The sequence below is a fragment of the Eubalaena glacialis genome, chromosome 3 (assembly GCF_028564815.1).
Source record: "Eubalaena glacialis isolate mEubGla1 chromosome 3, mEubGla1.1.hap2.+ XY, whole genome shotgun sequence".
Taxonomy (NCBI): domain Eukaryota; kingdom Metazoa; phylum Chordata; class Mammalia; order Artiodactyla; family Balaenidae; genus Eubalaena; species Eubalaena glacialis.
Genome location: NC_083718.1, coordinates 159,328,207 through 159,348,131, shown reverse-complemented (window position 1 = coordinate 159,348,131; position 19,925 = coordinate 159,328,207). Strand labels below are relative to the sequence as shown.

General features: G+C 35.5%; 1 protein-coding gene across 2 annotated transcripts in view; it reads left to right on the top strand.

The window, feature by feature from the left end:
• Positions 1-19,925, top strand: part of ST3GAL3 (ST3 beta-galactoside alpha-2,3-sialyltransferase 3) — a 224,011-nt gene that overhangs the window by 29,438 nt on the left and 174,648 nt on the right. The window lies entirely within an intron of this gene.

Genomic DNA, 19,925 nt, shown 5'->3' with positions numbered 1-19,925 from the left:
ATACTAAGGATAAGGTTTAATTCTGTATTGTAGTTGGTAAAAAGAGAGAAGAGAGAGACTCAGAGAAGAAATAGTAGAGAGTATCAGGATGGAGGTGGATAAAGAAAAGGGAAGGAAAATAAGGGGAAGGGAAAGAGAAAGAGAAAAAGTCCTCCAGGCGACAAAGGGGTTTATCCGGTTGAAGGTGACAGGTGCTGTTCATGTTCTGTAGGCTTCCGTAGTTTGTTAATAGTTATCTGCTGTCCTTTGAGCTAGTTGTTAGCTGACTAACCGCTATCCGCATCTTTTTTGTTATTCTGACTCTCAAGTCTTTCAGATATTTGACTTTGAATAGGTTGTTTAGACCTTCTTACTATAGCATATTATTTCTGTGCTGTAATATCAGAGAATAATGTCCAACCCTGATGGCTTACCAAGTCAGGGTTTACCTTTACTTTTACCTTGTTTACCTTTACTCAATAAACAAGGTCAGGCTGAAGGAGCTTCCAAAGCAGATGACTGCTGTGTACTGAAATTTAGGTGTTGGTTTAACAGTATTGATGATGATGCCGATAATAATGAAATGAAAATAATAATTTGTTGAGTGTCTACTATATGTCTGTATTGTAACATGGGAGCTTTATATTCATAATCTCATAGTTTATATTGATTATTATTATCCTCTTTTACAGATGTAGAAACTGAGGCTTCAGAGAGGCTCAGTGATCAAGGGTTTGTATGTCTCTCATCTGCAGACCTTAGAGGGCATTTCCAAGCTTGAAAAATAAATGTCTTTAGCATTATTTTTCCTTAATTTTTATACTATTTATGACTTAACCAAGATTAAGTATTGGAATTCCTTCATGGTGGGGGGGGGAAGAAGAGGAGTCTAGAGTTTTTTATTATTGAATTATTCATTCAATAAGCATTATGTTCATATTATGGCCCACAAACTGTTCTGTGTAAACTGGATATAAGATGAATATAGACTTTATGCTCTCAGCCTATAATAACGTGAGAAAGAAATAAAACAACTATTATAATATGTCATGTTCTAAAAGAGAGGTCTGTGTGAAATGCCATGCTAGAGCGTGGAATCCCTTCCAACTAGAAAATTTTAAGATTAATCCCAAGGCATGTTGTAGAAGGATGCAAACTGTTTTGTTTTGAGCAGTTTAGAGCTACACATGGCCAAGGCTTAGTCAGATTGCCAGGACTTGAGTCAAATGCTTAACCTAAAGGCTTCCTGTATGAGATTGGTCTAGTTATCAATGTATTTTAAAAAGTTCTGTAGCTTGAGGTTTCCTGTTCTGCATGTTTAGGAGCTTGGAAGTTGCCACTGTGACCTAACAAGTGAAACACAAACAGACTGAAAATTCAACTCTTCTTTGCTCTATAAGAGAGGGGAGCACACAGGCAAACCGCTGCCAGCAAGGCTGGAGAGAGAGGTGAATACAAGGCAACCACTAAGAAAAGTTTAAAAAGTATAACCAGTATGCTGAAAAAGGAAAGAAAGTGGAATCATAAAATGCTCAAATAAAACCACAAAAGGCATAAAAAGAGTAGAAGGTAAAAATAGGTACAAAGAATAAGGGCAACAAATAGAAAACAGTAATGAATATGGTACGTATTACTCCAGATACATCAGTAATCACTTTGAACATCAGTGGTCTAAATGCACCAATTAAAAGACAGAGATTGGATCAGAAAACAAGACTCAACTGTCTGTTGTCTACAGGAAACCCATTTTAATTATAAAGACACATATAAATTAAAAGTAAATGGAGAAAAATATACTATGGTAACACTAGTTAACAGAAAGTAGGAGTAGCTGTATTAATTTCAGACAAAGCAGGCTTCAAAGCAAGGAAAGTTATCACTGATAAAGAAGGCATTACATAATGATAAAGGGGTCAGTTCTCCAAGAAGACATAAAAATTCTTAATGTGTATATACCTAACAATAGAGCCTCAAACTATGTGAAGCGAAAATTATAAAATTGCAAAGAGAACTAGATGAATCCACTATCATAGTTGGAGACTACAACACCTCTTTGTCAGAAATTGACAGATCCAGCTGGCAGGAAATCAGTAAGAACCTAATTGAACTCAATTAACACCATCAATCAATTGGATATAATTGACACCTATAGACTGCTTCACTTAACAACAACAGAATACACATTTCTTCTCAAGCTCATGCAACATTCAAGATAGACCACATTCTGGGCAATAAAACACATTTTTTTTTCTCTTGAAGTATAGTTAATTTCCAATGTTGTGTTCATTTCTGGTGTACAGCAGAGTGATTCAGTTTTATGTATATATACACAGACATATATATTCCATTATAGTTTATTACACGATATTGAATATAGTTCCCTATGCTATACAGTAGGACCTTGTTGTTTATCTATTTTATATATAGTAGTTTGTACCTGCTAATACCAGACTCCTAATTTATCCCTCCTCCCCTTTTCCCTTTAGTAACCATGTTTGTTTTCTATGTCTGTGAGTCTGTTTCTGTTTTGTCAGTAAGTTCATTTGTATCATATTTAATTTAATTTATTTTATTTTTATTGGATATAGTTGATTTACAATGTTGTGTTAGTTTCAGGTGTACAGCAAAGTGAATCAGTTATACATATACATATATCCATTCTTTTTTAGATTCTTTTCCCATATAGGTTATTACAGAGTATTAAGTACAGTTCCCTGTGCTATACAGTAGGTCCTTATTAGTTATCTATTTTATATATAGTAGTGTGTATATGTTAATCCCAATCTCCTAATTTATCCCCCCCTTTCACCTTTGGTAATCATATGTTTTTTTCCTACATCTATGAGTCTGTCTCTGTTTTGTCAATAAGTTCATTTGTATCATATTTTAGATTCCACATATAAGTGATATCATATGATATTTGTCTTTCTCTGTCTGACACACTTCACTTCATATGATAATCTCTAGGTCCATCATGTTGCTACAAATGGCAGTATCTCATTCTTTTTCCATAAAACACATCTTAACAAATTTACAAGAATAGAAATTATATTCAGGCCACAAAAGAATTAAGCTAGAAATCAATAAAAGAAAGATAACTAGAAAATCTTAAAATGCATGAAGATTAAACAACACACTTCTAAGTAACACATGGGTCAAAGAAGAAATATAGGAGATATTTTTTAACATTTTTAACTAAATGAAAATGAAAACAAAACTGATCAAAAATCGTGGGATGCAGCAAAAAATAGAGGGAAATTTATAGCATTGAAGGCATATATTAGAAAAGAAGAAAGATCTAAAATCAATAATCTAAGTTTCTGCCTTAGGAAACTAGAAAAAGAAGAGCAAATTAAATCCAAAGCACACAGAAGAAAAGAAATAATAAGGATTAGAGCAGAAATCAGTGAAATTGAAACAGCAGAACAATAGAGAAAATCAGTGAAACCCAAAGCAGTTTCTTTGAAAAGACCAGTAAATCAATAACCTTCTAACCAGGCTAACAAAGAAAAAAAGAGAGGTGACACAAATTACTAGTATCACAAATGAAAGTGGGATCATCACTACTGATTTAATGGATGTTAAAAGGATTATAAACAAATACTCTGAACAACTCTATGTCCACAAATTTGATAACCTAGACAAGATGGAGCGATTCTTTGAAAGACACAATTTGCCAAAACTTGCACAAGAAGAAATTGACAATCCAAATAGGCCTATATCTATTAAAGAAATTGAATCAATAATCAATACCTTCCAAAACAGAAAGCATCAGGCCCACATGGGTTCACTGGTGAATTCTACCAAATTTTAAGAAGGAAATTAAGCCAATTCTCTGTCATCTCTTTCAGAGGATAGAAGCAGAGGGAATATTTGCTAACTCATTCCATGAGGCCAGCATTACTCTAATACCAAAACCAGACAAAGACATTACAAGAAACAAAAAAATAGAACAAAAAAACTACAGACCAATATCTCTCATGAACATACATGTAAAGTTCCTCAATAAAATATTAGCATATCACATCCAGTAGTCTATAAAAATAATTATACACCATGGTTGTGGGATTAATCCCAGATATGCAAAGCTGGTTCAACATTTGAAAATCAATTAGTGTAATACATCACATCAACAAGCTAAGGAAGAAAAATCACATGATCATATCAATAGATGTAGAAAGGGTATTTGATAAAAATCCAATACCAAGTCATGATAAAAATTTCAGTAAACTAGGATTAGAAGGAAATTTCCTCAACTTGATAAAGCATATCTACAAAAACCTACAACTAACATCATACTTAATGGTGAGAAAATAGAAGCTTTTCCACTAAGATCAGGAATGAGGCGATGATGTCCCCTCTCACCACTCCTTTTCACCTTTGTACTGGAAGTCTTAGCTAGTGCAGTAAAACAAGAAAAGGAAATAAAAGCTATACGGATAGGGAAGGAAGAAATAAAACTGTCTTTGTTCACACATGACATAATTGTCTATGTAGAAAATCCAAAGAATTGACAAAAAAAACTCCTGGAACTAGTAAGCAGTTATAGGGAGGATGCAGGATACAAGATGAATATACAAAAGTCAATCACAATAAGCCATCAGTGAACAAGTGGAATTTGAAATTAAGAACACAGTACCAAAGGGACTTCCCTGGTGGTGCACTGGTTAAGAATCCGCCTGCCAATGCAGGGGACACGGGTTCGAGCCCTGGTCCGGGAAGATACCACATGCCGCAGAGCAACTAAGCCTGTGCGCCACAACTACTGAAGCCCGTGCGCCCTAGAGCCCGTGTGCTGCAACTACTGAGCCCACGTGCTCTAGGGCACATGTACCGCAAGTACTGAGCCTGTGTGCTGCAACTACTGAAGCCCGTGCGCCTAGAGCCTGTGCTCTGCAGCAAGAGAAGCCACCACAATGAGAGAAGCCTGCGCACTGCAATGAAGAGTAGCCTCCGCTCGCTGCAACTAGAGAAAGCCCACGCGCAACAACGAAGACCCAACGCAGCCAAAAAAAAAAAAAAAAACTATATTAAAAAAAAAGCACAGTACCCAAAATAAAATACTTAGGTATAAATCTTATAAAGTATGTGCAAGATCTATATGAGGAAAACTTTATAACTTTGATGAACAACATAAAAAAAGAACTAAATAAATTGAGAGATATTCCATTTTCATGGACAGGGAGATTCAATATTGTCAAGATGTCAGTTCTTCCCAACTTGATTTATAGATTCAAGGCAATTTCAGTTAAAATCCAAGCAGGTTGTTTTGTGAATATTAACCGATCCTAGTGTTTATATGAAGAGGCAAAAGACCCAGAATAGCCAACACGATTTTATACAAAAACAACAAAGTTGGAGGACTGGCATTACCTGACTTTAAGACTTACTATAAAGCTACAGTAATCAAGATAGTGTGGTATTGGCAAAAGACTAGACAAATAGATCAGTGGAACATTGATAGAGAGCCCAGAAATAGACCCACATATAGTCTACTGATATCTGACAAAGGAGCAAAAGCAAGACAATGGAGAAAAGATAGTCTTTTTAACAAAGTGGTGCTGGAACAACTGGACATCCATATACCGAAAAAACAAAAACAAAAGGAAGAACAAATCTAGACAGACCTTATACCTTTCACAAAAATGAACTCAAAATGGATCACAGATCTAAATGTAAAACATAAAACTATGAAATTTTTAGAAGATAGAGGAGAAAATCTAGATGACCTTGGATTTGGTGATGACTTTTTAGGTACAACACCAAAGGCACAGTTCATGAAAGAAAGCACTAAAAAACTGGACTTCATTAAAATTAAAAGCTTCTGCTCTGTGCAGAGAATGAAAAAACAAGCTACAGCTTGGGAGAAAATATTTGTAAATGACACATCTGATAAAGGATTGTTACTCAAAATATATGAACTCTTAAAACTCAACAATAAGAACACAGGTAACCCAATTTAAAAATGCACCAAAGACCTCACCAAAGAATGTATACAGAGGGAAAATAAGCACATGAAAAGATGCTCTATATCATATGTCATCAGGGAAATGCAAATTAAAGTAACAATGAGATATCACTACATACCTATTAGAATGGCCAAAATCTGGAACACTGATAATGCCAAAATGCTGGCAAGGTTGTGGAACAACAAGAACTCTCATTCATTGCTGGTGGGAATGCAAAATGGTACAGCTACTCTGGAAGACAGTTTAGCAGTTTCTTACAAAACGAAATATACTCTTACTCTATGATCCAGCAATCACATTCCTTGGTATTTATCCAAATGAATTGAAAACTGTGTCCAAAACCTATACTTGGATGTTTATGATGTTTTATTCATAACTGCCAAACTTGGGAGCAACCAAGATGTCCTTCAGTAGTTGAATGGATAACTAAACTGTAGTACATCCAGACAATGGAATGTTATTAAGCACTAACAAGAAATGAACTATCGAAGGCATGAAAAGATGTGGAGGAACCTTAAATGCATATTGCTAAGTCTTAAGTAGATGAGTCCCATCAAGTTAGAGAAGTCTGAAACACCATGGACTTTCCTCAGATCCACACTAAATGTAGCATAAAATCATGGCTACATAAGTTTAGGGTGGTCAGGCAGTAATTGAACTGCCTCTTTTTTTTTTTTTTTTTTTGGCCACACCATGTGGCATGTGGGATCTTAGTTCCTCAACCAGGGATCGAACCCATGCCCCCTGCAGTGGAAGTGTGGAGTCCTAACCACTGGACCGCCAGGGAAGTGCTTGAACTTCCTCTTAAAATACAAATCAACACTCTTCAGAGGAAGATAATAGTACTCATAGTTTCTACATGTAATATCCACAGTGTCCAGTGTTCAATAAGAAGTTACATACAAACAAATAGGAAAATGCAATCTATATTCAAGGAAAAAACCCCAAGTCTTGGTAAGATGGCCCAGATATTGGACTTAGCAGACAAAGTAGCTATTATGGATAATCTGAAGAATGAAAAGAAATACAGTGAACAGTTAGTAGTCTTAGCAGATAAGTAGAAACTATAAAGAAGAACCAAATGCAAATTCTAGAACTGAAAAGTATAGGAACAGAAATGAATATTTCATTTAACAGTAGACTGGATAAAACAGAAGAAGTCAATGAACTTGAAGAGAGTGCAATAGAAATTATCCAGTCTGAACCACAGAAAGAAGAAAATATTGAAGGAAAATGAACAGAGCCTCAGGGACCTGTGGGACAATATAAAATTTTCTAATATATATGAGAATTGGACAGAAAAAATTTTGAAGAAATAATGGCTGAAAACTTCCTAAATTTGGTGGAAACAAATTAACTTACAGGTCTAAGAAGCTCAGCAAACTCTTAAGAAGGATACATTTTGGGGGAGAGAGGAAATCTAGTTACATCACAGTCAAAACTTCTGAAATCTAAAATTAAAGTGGGAACTTCCCTGGTGGCGCAGTGGTTAAGAATCCGCCTGCCAGTGCAGAGGACACGGGTTCGATCCCTGGTCCGGGAAGATCCCACATGCCGTGGAGCAGCTAAGCCTGTGCGCCACAGCTACTGAGCCTGCGCTCTAGAGCCCGCAAGCCACAACTACTGAGCCCGCGTGCTGTGACTACTGAAGCCCGCATGCTCTAGGGCCTGCATGCTGCAACTACTGAAGCCCATGTGCCCAGAGCCCATGCTCTGCAGCAAGAGAAGCCACAGCAATGAGAAGCCCACACACCACAATGGAGAGTTGCCCCTGCTAACCACAACTAGAGAAAGCCTGCATGCAGCAACGAAGACCCAACGCAGCCAAAAATAAAATAAATAAAAATAAAGTGAAAATCTTGAAAGCAGACAGAAAAAAGGAAACATTACATATGGGGGTAAGAAATTCCACTGACCTTTCACTATAAAGATCAGAACACAATGAAAGATCTTTAAATGTTGAAAGAAAAATACCAAAAACCTGTCATCCCAGAATTCTTTATGTAAGGAAAATATTCTTCAGAAATGAGGATGAAATAAAGACATTTTCAAATAAAGAAAAGTTAAGAGAATTTGTTGCTAGCAGAACTGTATAACAAAAGAATGCTAAAGGATATTCTTTAGGCCAGTGGGAAGTGATACCAGGTGGAAACTTGGATCTACAGGAACAAATGAAGATCACTGGACATGATAAATAGTGGGCAAATATAAGAGACTCTTTTTCCTTTCTCCGTGTAGTTTGCTTAAAAGACAACTAATTGCTTAAAGCAAAAATAGTCACCCTGTAAAGTGACATTGAGAACATGTGGTGAAATAAAAGATAGGACAACACTTGCATAAGGAGTGGGGGGTGAGTAAATGGAATTTTAGTGTTGTAAGATTATTACATCTGTGAACAGGAAATAAGAAATGGGAAATAGGAATGTTGCATATAAAGTGAGTAAAGGGTAAAGTCAGAAGTATGAAATGTCATATGTAGAGAGGTATTATATTGACTCTGTATAGACTCTGATAAGTGAAGGGTGTGGTATTCCTTAGTAGAACAACTAGTAAAAAAATAACGAAAAGAGGTTTATATCTAAGAAATCAATAGAAGAAATAAAATGGAGCACTAAAAAAATTCAGTTAACCCCAGAAAACAGCCATATAAGAAGAAAAAAACAGAAGAGAGAAATGGAACACAAATGATAAGACAGTTGACTTCATCCTTACTGTATAAATAATTACATTTAAATGTGAATGGATTAAAACTCCAGTTAAAGGCAGAAACTGTCAGAATGGTTAACGAAGCATAATCTAACTATGTCCTAATATGAGACATATATTTTAAATTTAAAGACACAGGTTCAAAGTAAAGGATGGAAAATAATAAGCATAAGAAAGTTGGCTATATTAATTTCAGCAAATTATACTTCAAGACAAAGAGTTTGCAAGAGATTAGAGAGGGTCATTACATAATGATAAAAGGAGCAATTCACCAGGAAGACATATATAAATATGTATGTACCTAATAACAGAGTATCACACCTCATTAAGCAGAAACTAATAAGACTAATAAGACTAAAGGGAGAAAAGGACGATTCCCCAATCATGTTCAAATATATTAATACCCCCGTCTCTCAGTAATTAATAAAACAAGTCAAAAAATCTGTACAGCTATTGGAGGTCTAAGCCACACTATCAACTACTTCTACCTAATTGAAATTTATGGAACACTTTACCTAATAATGGCAGAACATGCATTCTTTTCAAGTGTAAACAGAGTGTTCATTTAGGTTGATACTAGGCCATAAAATAAGTCTTAATACATTTTAAAAAATTGAAATCTTACAGAGTACATTCTATGGTTATGATGGAATTAAATCAGAAATCAATAATAATAAGACAGTAATTACAGGTACAGGCAAACTAAATCTTGCAGGCCAAATCCAGCCTGCTGTCTGTTTCTGTAAAGTTTTATCAGAACACAACCATGTCAATTCATTTACATATTGTCTATTGCTACTTTTGTGCTACAATGGCAATATTTTAAAAATTAATTTATTTTTATTGAAGTATAGTGGATTTACAATGTTGTGTTAGTTTCATGTGTATGGCAAAGTAATTCAATTATATACACACATATATATATTTTCAGATTCTTTTCCCTTATAGGTTATTACAAAATATTGAGTATAGTTCCCTGTGCTATACAGTAGGTCCTTGTTGTTTATCTGTTTTATATATTGTAGTGTATATATGTTAATCCCAAACTCCTGATTTATCCCTCACCCTTTCCCCTTTGGTAACCATAAGTTTGTTTTCTGTGTCTGTGAGTCTGTTTCTGTTTTGTACATAAGTTCATGTTATCGTTTTTTTTCAGATTCCACATATAAGCAATATCATATGTTATTTGTCTTTGTCTGGCTTACTTCACTTAGTATGATAATCTCTAGGTCCATCCATTTTGCTGCAAATGGCATTATTTCATTCTTTTTCATGGCTGAGTAATATTCCAGTGTATAAATATACCACATCTTCTTTATCCATTCATTTGTCAATGGGTGCTTCCACGTCTTGGCCGTTGTAAGCAGTGCTGCTATGAACATTGGGGTGCATGTGTCCTTTTGAATTATGGTTTTCTCTGGATATATGCCTTGGAGTAGGATTGCAGGATCATATGGTAGCTCTGTTTTTAGTTTTCTAAAGAACCTCCATACTGTTCTCCATAGTGGCTGTACCAATTTACATTCCCACCAACAGTGCAAGAGGGTTCCCTTTTCTCCACACATTGAATAGTTGTGACAGAGACTATCTGGCTTGCAAAGTCTAAAATATTTATTATCTGGCCTTTACAGAAAAAGGTTGATGCCTCCTCAAATATTTGCCTACTAAACAAGCTCTTAAGTAACTTATAGATTAAATAAGAAGCCATAAGAGAAAACAGAAAATATTTTAAACTTAATGATTATGAAAACACTATATATTAAAATTTGTTGGGTACAGCAAGAACAATGCTTAGAAGAAAACTTATAGCTTTAAATGACTACATTAGAAAAGAAGAAAGTCTTAAAAATAGTGATCTCCATTTCCACCTTAAAAGGCTAAAAGAAGAAGGGTAAATTTAATCCAGAGTAAGTAGACGAAAATAAGTGATGGAGATATAACAGAAATCAAAGGAATAGAAAACAAACAATTGAGAAAATTAACAAAACCAATATTTGGTTCTTTGAAAAAATTAAGAAAATTGATAAATTCCTAACAAGAATAATCATGGATGACACCAAAAGCACAGACAACAAAAGAAAAAATAGACAAATTGGACTTCAAGTTGAAACTTTTTTGCATCAAAGGGCACTATCAACATCATGAAAAGGCAACCCATGGAAAGGGAAAAAATATTTGCAAATCATGTATCTGATAAAGGATTGCTATCCAGAATATATAAAGAACTCCTACAACTCAACAATTAAAAAACCTGATTCAAAAATTGGCAAAGGATTTGCATAGACACTTCTCCAAAGGAGATATATAAATAACTAATAAACACATGAAAACATGCTCAACATCACTAATCATTAGGAAAATGCAGACCAAAACCACAATGAAATACCACTTCACACTCATTAGGATGGTTATTATCAAAAAACAAAATAACAGGTATTGGCAAGGATGTGGAGAAATTGGAATCCTTGTTGCATTGCTGGTGGGAATGTAAAATGCATTCTATGTGCATTCCTAAGTCTACCTGCTATGGAAAATGATACGATGATTTCTGAAAAAATTAAAAATAAAATTACTATATGATCCAGCATTTGTACTTCTGGGTATATACCAGAAAGAAGTGAAAGCAAGGACTTGAACAGATATTTGTACACATGTGTTCATAACAGCATTATTCACAATTTTCAAAAGGTAGAAGCAACCCAAGTGTTCATCAGCGGATGAATAGATAAACAAAATGTGGTATATACATACAATGGAATATTATTTCACCTTAAAAAGGAAAGAAATTTTGAAACATGCTATATGGATGAACTTTGAATTCATTGTGCTAAATTTAATAAGCCAGTCACTAAAGGACCAATATTGTATGATTCCATTACATGAAGTTCCTAGAGTAGTCAAATTCATAGAGACAGAAAGTAGAATGGCGGTTGCCAGGGGCTGGAGGAAGGGGGGGAATGGAGAATCAGCTTTTAATGGGTACAGAGTTTCATTTGGGAAAGGTGAAATGTTCTGGAGATGGATAGTAGTGATGGATTCGCAGCAGTGTGAATATACTTATTATCATAGAACTGTACTCTTAAAAGTGGTTAAAATGGTAAATTTTATGTATATATATATATTTTTTAATTTATTTATTTTATTTATTTTATTTTTGGCTGCACTGGGTCTTTGTTGCTGCACGCGGGCTTTTCTCTAGTTGAGGCGAGCAGGGGCTGCTCTTCGTTGCGGTGCACGAGCTTCTCATTGCGGTGGCTTCTCCTGTTGTGGAGCACGGGCTCTAGGCGCCCAGACTCAGTAGTTGTGCCTCGCGGGCTCTAGAGCGCAGGCCCAGAAGTTGTGGCGCTCGGGCTTAATTGCCCTGCGGCATGCGGGATCTTCCCGGACCAGGGCTCGAACCCGTGTCTCCTGCATTGGCAGGCGGATTCTTAACCACTGTGACACCAGGGAAGCCCAATTTTATGTATATTTTAATTACAATAAATGCATTTTTTTAAAAATCAAGGAAATAAGAAAGAAAACATAATTTAGGAAGAGATGTGGCAATATTACTACAGATCCTACACACAGTAAAAAGGTAGTTGGGGAATATTATGGCCAGTATTATGCTAATAAAATTAACAATTTAGGTGAAATGGACAAATTCCTTTGAAAACACAGCTTACCAAAACTGAAGAGGAAATAGAAAATTTGAGTAGCTTTTTATCTATGAAAGAACTTAGATTCATAATCAGAAGGCTTCAGGCTCAGACAGTTTCACTGATGAATTCTATAAACATTCAAGGAAGGGTTTAATACTAGTCTTGCACAAACTCTCTCTGAAAATACAGGAAGAAATACTTCCCAATCCATTTTATGAGACCGGCATAATCTTGACCAAAACATGACAAATATATTACAGAAGGCAAGATTATAGGTCAGAATCCTTCATGAACATAGGTACAAAAATCCTCAACAAGATGTTAGCTAATTAAGTCTGGCAATACATAATTACAGGATATTACAACATGACTAAGGACTTCAAGGTTGGTTCACCATTTAAAAATTAGTCAATGTAATTACCACATTAACAGAATGAAGAGGAAAAACCATATCTTAATCATTGCAGAAAAAGATATTTGACCAGATATCAGAATCTATTATAAAGCTACAGTAATTAAAACTGTCATACTAGCCCAGGAAGAAATTAATAGATCTGTTATCTACAGTACATGATCTCATATATGTGTATATATATATATATATATATATATATATATATATATATATATGCAGAAGTGAGACTATTACCTATTTTATTTTATTTAGAAAAATTTACATCACTTTCACACACCTTATACAAAAATAAATTCCAGTTAGATACAGATTTAATTGTAAAAAATGAAATTAAACTAGCAGGAAATAAAAAAGAATATAACATTGGGGTTGAGAACGATTTTATTAGCATGACACCAAGGTAAGAAACAACACAGTAAAAAAAATGAAAAGTTTTATTATCTTTTATATGAAACTTTTTTATGGAGAAAGAAATTTTAAGCAAAGTTAAATGACAACTAACAAACCAAGAAAAATATTTTCAGTATATGAGTGTTAAATGACAGTTATATTATTTTTACCTTCCATATTGACAGAGATTTTAGAATGATTATGCCCTGCACAGGTGTGAGTAAGCCATTATTCTTATACACTTTAAGTGGATTTCTGGAAGACAGTATAACAATATGTATTCAAAAGTTCAAATATGCATACCTTTTGATTCTGCAGTTTTTACTTCCTGCATAATACAGAACAAGTGTGCAGAGATATATGTATATGTGCACATTGCAGCATTATTTATTAGGAAAAAATGGAAACAACCTAAATGGCTGATAGAGGATTGAGTAAATAAAATATGGTGTATGCATTCAGTGGATACTGTACAGTGATTGAAATGGCTAAGGTAGATCATTAGGTCCTGACACAGAAAAGATGATGTTTTTCACGTATACGCGCACACACACACACGCACTCAAATGCACACAGACACATAGGTCAACCTTAGGCCTCATTTGTAGGAAGTTCAAAATCGTCAGCACTTAAACATTCATTGGCAGTTAGAATATGCCTGGCACCGTGTCGGGTCTTTGGGATAGAAAGATGAATATGGCGCTGTCCTGCTTTCATGGTGCTTATAATCTAGCAATGCTGTGAGGTGATAACAGGTAGCATCTTTTGAACACTTAACTATGTACTTGGAGTTGCACTGTTCTAAAATGCTTTGCATGCATCACCTTATTTAATCCCCTACTTGTTATGTTTGGTAGTATTTTCACAATTTACAGGTTAGATTATTGAGGCTCAGCAAGTTAATGCCTTGTTTGAGATCACATAGGTGGAGGGGTGGAGTCTGGGCTGTTGTCCCATTTTACAGATGGGAAAACAGAAAGCTTTAAGTGAATTGGTCACTAGTGGAGACAGGGAACTAAAGACTTCTATCCTCAAACTTTGTGCTCTTAGTAGCAATACTTGATAGTTGAAGTCTTCTTAATATACTGAGTCCTTTTTGCTGAGATCTTCCTCCTCAGTTATTCCCTCACAAACTTTTTTGACCATCACAAACTTAGGGCAAGAGACCTCTTAGTCCACTTATTCCATCTATTTTCACTTTTCAGTGGAAAAGAACTGGGTGATATGGGTGGAGTATCTCTCTACAAGCAAATTTGGGGAGGATTATGTATAAATCTACTTTAAGAGATTGTTCATATTTGAACAGTAACTCACATATGCCTTGAGGTTTTGTAATTCGAAAACTGTCAGAAATTTTTTTTTTTTTAATTTATTATTTGCGGCTGCGCTGGGTCCCCGTTGCTGTTCGCAGGCCTTCCCTAGTTGTGGCAAGTGGGGGCTCTCTTCATTGTGATGCGTGGGCTTCTCATTGCGGTGTCTTCTCTTGTTGCAGAGCACGGGCTCTAGGCGCGCGGGCTTCCGTAGTTGTGGCACGCAGGCTCAGTAGCTGTGGCTCGCGGGCTCTAGAGCGCAGGCTCGGTAGTTGTGGCGCACGGGCTTAGTTGCTCCGCGGCATGTGGGATCTTCCCAGGCCAGGGCTCGAACCCGTGTCCCCTGCATTGGCGGGCGGATTCCCAACCACTGTACCACCAGGGAAGCCCCTATGTCAGAAATCTTATGGATGTAAATATGCATCAATACTCATGTAGAGTTAACAACTAAAACAACTCACAATAAACAACTAATGGCTAAACTAATACAAATTTATAATTTAAAAGCAAGAATAACAGCAATTGCATTCCATGTCCAATTCAAGACAGCACTGATGACACACGGATACAGGTGTATCTTGGAGATATTGCATGTTCCGTTCTAGACCACTGCAATAAAGCGAGTCACATGAATTTTTTGGTTTCCTGGTACATATAAAAGTTAAACTTATGCTATACTGTAGTATATTAAGTGTATAGTAGCATTATGCATAAAAAACAATGTATATATCTTGATTAAAAAAACTCTATTTCTAAAAATTGCTAACCATCCTCTGAGCCTTCAGCGAGTTGGAATCTTGTTGCTGGTGGAGGGTCTTGCCTCGATGTTGGTGGCTGCCGACTGGTCAGGTTGGTGGTCGCTGAAGCTTCGGGTGGCCGTGGCAGTTTCTTTTGTTTGTTTGTTTGTTTTTTTTCAGTATTTGAAAATTAAACAATGTAATCCATCATATTAACAGGCCAAAGAAGAAAAATCACATGATCATATCAATCATTGCAGAAGAAGCATTTGACAGAATTGAATATTCATGATAAAAACTCTCAGAAAAATAGGAGTAGAGAGGCACTTCCTCACCTTGATAAAGAACATCTGCAAAACCCTATAGCGAACATACTTAATGGTGAAAGACTGATTGTTTTTCTCCTAAGACTGGGAACAAGACAAAGACTATCTACTCTCACCACTTTTTTTTTTTTTTTAACTCTACAAAATATTTTATTGCTTGGATGTGTGAGATAAATTTAGGAGGCAGAAGAATAAATACTGGCTCTCAAATTTCTTTGCTAGTGATACACAGAATACAAAAGGAATAGTTTGACAAGTTACAATCAGTTCAGTTTGGGATACATTGTTTGAGTATGAGTCTGAAACGCCAAGAAGAGTCATAGATATAGAATTAAAGTTGATTTTTTTCATACAAATTATCTAGCACAATATACTGATTAATCAATATAATGCAAATTTATAATAACACCAAGTTCTCATTATATGTGGGTCATTTCTTGAGCACTCTGAACTGTTACACTGACATACAGTACTTGCCCACTCATGCCAACATTACACTAGTTTTATTTTAAAAGTCTTGTTATTGCATAAATAAGTCTCCACACCTTATCACTACCACATCTTCTTCCTCTTCACAGTTGTCTTGGCTGTTTTGGTTCTTTTTTTTTTTTTTTATACAGCAGGTTATTAGTCATCAATTTTATACACATCAGTGTATACATGTCAATCCCAATCGCCCAACTCATCACACCACCACCCCCACCCCCCCGCCGCTTTCCCCCTTTGGTATCCATATGTTTGTTCTCTACATCTGTGTCTCAATTTCTGCCCTGCAAACCGGTTCATCTGTACCATTTTTCTAGGTTCCACATATGTGCATTAATATACGATATTTGTTTTTCTCTTTCTGACTTACTTCACTCTGTATGACAGTCTCTAGATCCATCCACGTCTCAACAAATGACCCAATTTCGTTCCTTTTTATGGCTGAGTAATATTCCATTGTATATATGTACCACATCTTCTTTATCCATTCATCTGTCGATGGGCATTTAGGTTGCTTCCATGACCTGGCTATTATAAATAGTGCTGCAGTGAACATTGGGGTGCATGTGTCTTTTTGAATTATGGTTTTCTCTGGGTATATGCCCAGTAGTGGGATTGCTGGATCATATGGTAATTCTATTTCTAGTTTTTTAAGGAACCTCCATACTGTTCTCCATAGTGGCTGTATCAATTTACATTCCCACCAACAGTGCAAGAGGGTTCCCTTTTCTCCACACCCTCTCCAGCATTTGTTGTTTGTAGATTTTCTGATGATGCCCATTCTAACTGGTGTGAGGTGATACCTCATTGTAGTTTTGATTTTTATTTCTCTAATAATTAGTGATGTTGAGCAGCTTTTCATGTGCTTCTTGGCCATCTTTTTTTTTTTTTTTTTTCCTTTTTTTTCTTGGCCATCTTTATGTCTTCTTTGGAGAAATGTCTATTTAGGTCTTCTGCCCATTTTTTGATTGGGTTGTTTGTCTTTTTAATATTGTGAGCTGCATGAGCTGTTTATATATTTTGGAGATCAATCCTTTGTCCGTTGATTCATTCGCAAATATTTTCGCCCATTCTGAGGGTTGTCTTTTCGTCTTGTTTATGGTTTCCTTTGCTGTGCAAAAGCTTTGAAGTTTCATTAGGTCCCATTTGTTTATTTTTGTTTTTATTTCCATTACTCTAGGAGGTGGATCACAAAAGATCTTGCTGTGATTTATGTCAAAGAGTGTTCTTCCTATGTTTTCCTCTAAGACTTTTATAGTGTCCAGTCTTACATTTAGGTCTCTAATCCATTTTGAGTTTATTTTTGTGTATGGTGTTAGGGAGTGTTCTAATTTCATTCTTTTACATGTAGCTGTCCAGTTTTCCCAGCACCACTTATTGAAGAGACTGTCTTTTCTCCATTGTATATCCTTGCCTCCTTTGTCATAGATTAGTTGACCATAGGTGCGTGGGTTTACCTCTGGGCTTTCTATCTTGTTCCATTGATCTATGTTTCTGTTTTTGTGCCGGTACCATATTGTTTTGATGACTGTAGCTTTGTAGTATAGTCTGAAGTCAGGGAGTCTGATTCCTCCAGCTCCGTTTCTTTCCCTCAAGACTGCATTGGCTATTCAGGATCTTTTGTGTCTCCATGCAAATTTTAAGATATTTTGTTCTAGTTCCGTAAAAAATGCCATTGGTAATTTGATAGGGATTGCATTGAATCTGTAGATTGCTTTGGGTAGTAGAGTCATTTTCACAATATTGATTCTTCCAATCCAAGAACACGGTATATCTCTCCATCTGTTGGTATCATCTTTAATTTCTTTCATCAGTGTCTTATAGTTTTCTGCATACAGGTCTTTTGTCTCCCTAGGTAGGTTTATTCCTAGGTGTTTTATTCTTGTTGTTGCAGTGGTAAATGGGAGTGTTTCCTTAATTTCCCTTTCAGATTTTTCATCATTAGTGTATAGGAATGCAAGAGATTTCTGTGCATTCATTTTGTATCCTGCAACTTTACCAAATTCATTGATTAGCTCTAGTAGTTTTCTGGTGGCATCTTTAGGATTCTCTATGTATAATATCATGTCATCTGCAAACAGTGACAGTTTTACTTCTTCTTTTCCAATTTATATTCCTTTTATTTCTTTTTCTTCTCTGATTGCCGTGACTAGGACTTCCAAAACTATGTTGAATAAAAGTGGTGAGAGTGGACATCCTTGTCTTGTTCCTGATCTTAGAGGAAATGCTTTCAGTTTTTCACCATTGAGAATGATGTTTACTGTAGGTCTGTCGTATATGATCTTTATTATGTTGAGGTAGGTTCCCTCTATGCCCACTTTCTGGAGAGTTTTTATCATAAATGGGTGTTGAATTTTGTCAAAAGCTTTTCCTGCATCTATTGAGATGATCACATGGTTTTTATTCTTCACTTTGTTAATATGGTGTATCACATTGATTGATTTGCGTTTGTTGAAGAATCCTTGCATCCGTATCATAAATCTCACCTGATCATGGTGTATGATCCTTTTAATGTGTTGTTGGATTCTGTTTGCTAGTATTTGTTGAGGATTTTTGCATCTATATTCCATCAGTGATATCAGTCTGTAATTTTCTTTTCTGTAGTATCTTTGTCTGGTTTTGGTATCAGGGTGATGGTGGCCTCATAGAATAAGTTTGGAAGTGTTCCTTCCTCTGCAATTTTTTGGAAGAGTTTGAGAAGGATGAGTGTTAGCTCTTCTCTTAATGTTTGATAGAATTCACCTGTGAAGCCATCTGGTCCTGGACTCTTGTTTGTTGGAAGATTTTAAATGACAGTTTCAATTTCATTACTTGTGATTGGTCTATTCATATTTTCCATTTCTTCCTGGTTCAGTCTTGGAAAGTTATACCTTTCTAAGAATTGGTCCATTTCTTCCAGGTTGTCCATTTTATTGGCATAGAGTTGCTTGCAGTAGTCTCTTAGGATGCTTTGTATTTCTGCCATGTCTGCTATAACTTCTTTTTCAGTTCTGATTTTATTGATTTGAGTCCTCTCCCTCTTCTTCTTGATGAAGAAGCTAATGGCTTATCAATTTTGTTTATCTTCTCAAAGAAACAGCTTTTAGTTTTATTGATCTTTGCTATTGTTTTCTTTGTTTCTAGTTCATTTATTTCTGCTCTGATCTTTATGATTTCTTTCCTTCTACTAACTTTGGGTTTTGTTGGTTCTTCTTTCTCTAGTTCCTTTAGGTGTAAGGTTAGATTGTTTATTTGAGATTTTTCTTGTTTCTTGAGGTAGGATTGTATTGCTGTAAACTTCCCGCTTAGAACTGCTTTTGCTGCATCCCATAGGTTTGGATCGTTGTGTTTTCATTGTCATTTGTCTCTAGGTATTTTTTGATTTCCTCTTTGATTTCTTCAGTGATCTCTTGGTTATTTAGTAATGTATTGTGTAGCCTCCATGTGTTTGTGTTTTTTACGTTTATTTCCCTGAAATTGATTTCTAATCTCTTAGTGTCGTGGTCATAAAAGATGCTGATATGATTTCAGTTTTCTTAAATTTACTGAGGCTTGATTTGTGACCCAAGATGTGATCTGTCCTGGAGAATGTTCTGTGCGCACTTGAGAAGAAAGTGTAATCTGCTGTTTTTGGATGGAATGTCCTATAAATATCAACTAAATCTATCTGGTCTATTGTGTCATTTAAAGCTTGCGTTTCCTTATTAATTTTCTGTTTGGATGATCTGTCCACTGTTGTAAGTGAGGTGTTAAAAGTCCCCCACCATTACTGTGTTACTGTCGATTTCCTCTCTTATTGCTGTTAGCAGTTGCCTTATGTATTCAGGTGCTCCTATGTTGGGTGCATATATATTTATAATTGTTATATCTTCTTCTTGGATTGATCCCTTTATCATTATGTAGTGTCCTTCCTTGTCTCTTGTAACATTCTTTATTTGAAAGTCTATTTTATCTAATATGAGTATAGCTACTCCAGCTTTCTTTTGA